This window comes from Carlito syrichta, unplaced genomic scaffold (genome assembly GCF_000164805.1).
Source record: "Carlito syrichta isolate Samal-C Ts95f unplaced genomic scaffold, Tarsius_syrichta-2.0.1 Scaffold314798, whole genome shotgun sequence".
NCBI lineage: Eukaryota > Metazoa > Chordata > Mammalia > Primates > Tarsiidae > Carlito > Carlito syrichta.
Window position 1 is genome coordinate 490,987 of NW_007258894.1, and position 5,474 is coordinate 496,460.

A 5,474-nucleotide genomic window follows, 5' to 3' on the forward strand; every position below is an offset into this window, starting at 1 on the left:
GGGTCTCGAACTCGCGGGCTCAGGCAAGCCACTCACCTCAGCCTCCCAAAGGCGCGGGATTACAGGCTGAGCCACCGAGCCCGGCTTTACACTAGTTTTAAAAGATTTTTTTTTGTATAGACAGGGTCTTGATTTGTTGCCCAGGCTAGTCTTGAACTCCTGGCGTCAAATGATCCCCCTGTTTTGGCCTCCTACAGTGCTGAGGTTATAGCCAGGAGACATGCATTCAACTGGATACTGTAATCTTTTAACTGCTGTCTTAAAATGGAAGCCAGCTGCCTGAGTTTTGATCTTGGATCTGGTAGCTGCTATGGTTTGAATGCGTCCCCTCCAAAAATCAGGTGTTGTCAATGTGATAGTATTAGGAGGTAGGACCTTTAAGAAGTGATTAGGAAGGGTTAAAAAGACTCAACCATGAGCAACCAGAGACAACCATGAGCAACCATTATGTTGCTATGGTGTGGTCATGTGCTCTTTGAGCTGTGGTCAGGCCATGCTTTCTTAAGTTTTGGTTCCCTCCCCTACTTTGCAGAGGTGAATCGTCTCTCTCTCTCTCTCTTTCTAATTTAGTTTTTAAATAAACCATATTTTCTAATCTAAAAAAAAAAGTGATTAGACCAAGGACTTCTCTCTCCTAAATGGAATTTGGTTTCCTTATAAAAGAACTTGACTGAGGGAGTTTGTTTCTTTTTGCCCTTCTGCCTTCTGCCACACGGAGATGCAGTAAGAAAGCCCTCACCAAATGCTGGCATCTTGATCCCAGTCTTCTCAACCTTCAGAACTGTGGGAAAATACATTTTTTTTTTTCTTCTGATGCATTGATCTTGGAAGAAAATAAATTTCTTTTCTTTATAGATTACTCAGTCTGTAGTATATTGTTATAGCTAAACAAATGAGTAGCCTTGAGCAACACAGTAGTAAATAAGCTTCTCTGTACTAGAGTGATAAGAATTAATGATTAAATAGGTACCACTAACAAAATTGTATCTAGTATAAATTTATTCAGATTCTAAGAGGTTGAAGTAAGGGTACACTTAAGGAGTGATGAATTACTTGAATTCATTGCTGGGTTGCAGAAAAGAAGGAGTTGTATTTTTTAAAGATTTTGATTTTCTTTGTACTGATAATTTTGTGGGGGAATAGAACAGAATTTTAAAATGTTCAGTAACAATTTTACAGATATTTAAAAAATCTTCTCTATAGATAAATATGATATTTTTTGAGACAGGGTCTCACTGTCACCCAGGCTACAGTGCAGTGACATGATCCTCGACCAATATGAGTATTTTTTATAAATATAGTAATGACAAGAATTTATTGGATGTTGGTTTTTCCACAAGTAGACCTATATAAAGAAAAGTTTATCAACTTTAATTGGAATTTTAAGCTTTTATGAATTGTTAGTTTTTAATTTAGGGCATCTTTTCAAGTTTTATTTTCTTTGAGCTAAAATTTACATACAGTGTGATACACAGACCTTGATTATACAATTCAATGAGTTTTGATCAGTGTATATACTTGTGTAATTACCACTCCTCTCAAGATAGATTGTTTTTACTGCCTTTTTCTTTAGTTTCTTTTCCAGTCAATTCCCAACTCTCAGATGCAACCACTGTTTTGGTTTCCTATCACCATAGACCGGTGTTGCTTGTTCTTGAATTTCATGTAAAATCATACAGTAATATTATTTTATACCTGGCTTCTTTTACTCAACATGTTTTTAAGATTTATTCATACTGTTGTGTGTTTTGGTAGTTTATTTGTTTATTGCTGAGTGGTATTCCATCATGTGAATGTACTACAATTTGGTTATCTGTACCCCTGTTGATGAACATTTGATTTGTTTCTAGTTTTTTACTATTTTGAATAAAGCTGCTGTAGGCATTATTATACAAGTATTTTTGAAGAAACATATTTTTGCTTCTCTAGGACATATCACTAGACATAGAATCACTGGGTAATAGGGTAGGCACATTTTTAGCTTATAAGAAATTGCCAAGACCCTGGCAATACAGAAAAGTTTCAGTTACTTCACATCCTGAGCAGCAGCATCTTTAAGGCATACATTTTTAGTTTGGGGGCATTATAATTTGGATACTTTCTTATTAATTTATATATGAGAAAGGGTTCTAAAAATAGACATGGGGTCTTCTGTTAGTATTGCTGATTGGGTGGGTCTTAAGCTTTTGTGGAAAGGGCCAATAAAAGGTTATCCACCAAGTATAATAGGTGAATATGACTATTCCTATAAAGTTTGGAAATAGACCATAAATGATTTTAATTATCAACAGAAAGTGATTTTTCCCTTTTAATAATTATGTAGCAATTATTTTCTAAAAGAAAAATACAAAACATAATTAAATATTTCAGATTAGGGGTCAATTAATACCCATATTTGATGTTCAGTATACCTTTTACTTAATTGTATTTAAATGGAAAATATTAAAAGTCAGTAAAATAACTTTTCTGTTAGGTCTAGATTTGTTTTCATGTTGTATCAAATATTGTTCATTTGGTGACATGTAAACATCTTAGGATAGATCAGTTTTCTCAGAATGTAATATTTTTCTAGAAGAAATTACTTGGACTAATTCCTCAGTTGTGATGCTCTTAATATTTTAAAATCTTTCTTGGATACTTCATTTTGTTTTCTCTTTCAACATAGACATACTTTTGAAAAGTTAATGAGAACCCACACTGTGTTAAGCTTAGGCAGCATGTGTATAGTATGCTCATGTACCTATGATAGTGTTGTTTTATAAATTGTAATAGCTAATTAAATAAGGAAATAAAATCCAGTTCCAGAAACTGTGAAGGCAATAATTATGATGTTATTATAAAAGTTAAGCAAGTAACTTAACAAAAATTTTTTAAAATAAGATCTATTACATTTCAGAATTCTTCAAAAGTAACTTACTTCCAGCTGTTGTTACTTAAGTTAGCCACCAGTTACATTAACTCCAAAGATTAGAATTATTATTATTTTTTCTGAAAGAACTTTCTGTTTTCTGATGCTTTTCATTTAAAATATACATTATTTGCTGCTAAGTGTCATTAAAATCAGTAAGAAGGAACAAATCTCTGCATGTCTTGGCCAGAAGATATTCTAGTTTTAACTTTTAACTATATTTTGGAAAGAGTTTGAACTATACGGTAATCATTTTTTGGTTATCTGTATAGCTTACTATATATCTTTTCTGATTCCGAGAATATCTATTTTTATCCTTAAATGGTGGGTTGAAATTTAGAACTGACACCCAGATAAGCCCGTTCACTGATTAGACAGTAAAATAATAAGGAACATTGCCTTCTTTAATTTAAAGTTTAGTTCTTACTTTATCGTTCACTTTTTGGGAATATATGTCCATTTTTATAGCTAAATATAGAAGGAGCTCATTACAGAATCATTTTTGATTGAGAAAATAATTATGGGTAATTAACACAATATGCAGCTTTCCCACTTCTTCTCAAGTCACAGCATTTATAACAAAGAGTTCGTCAGACTGCAGTTGATTTGTATATGCTTAAATAAATTATTTTTCAGTACAATATGTGACAGTAAGAATCAGGGCAACTATGATAGACCAGAAAAATTATGGCAGAGTAGTTCTTTTGCCTTAAATGTTAGTTTCTAACTTGAAATTTAGGCTCACAGGGAGATGGAAGAATTCCAAAGGAAAACCATAGCTTTAAAATCCTCACCAGTTTTTTGATGGCATTACAACCTTTACTTCCTTGCTCTGTGGTTGTGCCACATACAGCCTTTATAGTGTGCTATCATGTCAAGAGGGTGGGTGCAGCTACAGAATTTTGCCTAGTGGCAGTGATGTTAGCAACTCTAACTTTATATATGAAATCTTAACCATATGGGTATATGCAGTTTTAAAAATGGAAAATTATCAGTTTAACAACTATATGGCAGTTGCAAATTTTCAGTGAAATATTTTGATTTTTGTAGGAATCAGAAATAAGTTCTGTACTAAGTACAGTCTTTTAGGTAATGTATGACATGAAATAATTAGAAAACGAGTCATTTTATAGTCACCCAGAATTGATGTGTTGCTTTTTTCCAAATATGCAAATGTTAAAGGATTTTTAATATGATTAAAAATGTGAGAAAAACTGCGTAAGGGGACCTGAATAATGTCCTGATTCCTTTCACTATTATCTGTGCAGGATGTTGGCAAATGGTTAAATAACCTGCCTTTCCTAACTAAACTAAAGAGCTAAATAGCTGCACATATATTAGTTGCCTAATTATTTTATAGGGAAATCTTTTCTATTATCCTAAATGAAAATGTTCAGGGGTTCTCTCATAGTGCTAATATGATGTGTTTTTTCTTTATCAACCTTGTAAGAACCTAAATTACTATTTCTGTGGGTTAGTACAGTTGGATGTTTATTACCATAACTCTTAAAATCACTTGTGCTAGACTTTTCATTCTTTTTATTTTATTTTATTTTAGTTTAAAGATGTGGGGTACAATTCAGTATTAGGTATAGAAGTGGTCATCATACAGGTAAAGTTTGGGCCTCCCTTTGGACCCCACTTTGCCTGGTTTGAGATCAGGTACCCTTTTATTGATGTTGTGTCCCTCCCAACCTCCATGCCAGCAGTATCCTGCTACAGCATATCCTTTTCTTAAGAATTATGGTAAATGTTAAGGGTTCACTTATGAGTGAGAACATATGGTACTCTGTTTCTGTGATTGATCACTGAGTATGATAGATTGTAAATCCATCCAAGTTGCTGCAAAGTCCATATGTTTGTCCTTCTTTGTGGCTGCATAATATTCCATTGTGTATATATATCACATTTTTTTTTATCCAGTCCAGTTTCGATGGGCAGTATGGTTGGTTCCATATTTTTGCTATTGTGAATAGTGCTGCAATAAACATGTGTGTGCAGGTATCTTTTTTGTAGAATGATTTGAATTCCTCCAGATATATTCCCAGTAGGGGATTGCTGGGTCATGTGGAAGGTCAGTGTCTAGTTCTTATAGAAATCGCCACATTGTTTTCTAAAGAGGTTGCACTAGTTTGCATTCCCACCAGCAGTGTAGAAGCGTTTTTCTCTGCTTCCTCGCCACCGTCTGTTGTTGTTTGTTTTATTAATAATGGCCATTCTTACTGGATTAGGTGGTCTCTCAATGTGGTTTTGATTTGCATTTCTCTGATGATGAGTGAGGCTGAACACTTTTTCATGAGTTTGTAGGCTGCCCGTATATCTTCTTTTGAGCAGTGTCTATTTACGTCTTTGCCGACTTTTTAATGGGGCTGTTGTTTTCCTTTTGGTATGTTTGAGTTCCTTGTAGATCCTGGATGTTAGGCCTGTATCAGGTATATAGTGAGCAAATATTTTTTCCTATTCTGTGGTCTGTCTCCCTACTCTCTTGATGGTTTCTTTTGCTTTGCAGAAGCTTTTCAGTTTGATGAGGTCCCATTTATCTATCTTATCTCTTATGGCATGGGCA

At 34.0% G+C, this 5,474-nt stretch overlaps 1 protein-coding gene across 6 annotated transcripts in view; it reads left to right on the plus strand.

Annotated features, from left to right (window-relative positions):
- The window catches only part of EHBP1 (EH domain binding protein 1), a 373,913-nt gene that overhangs the window by 69,742 nt on the left and 298,697 nt on the right, over positions 1-5,474 (plus strand). The window lies entirely within an intron of this gene.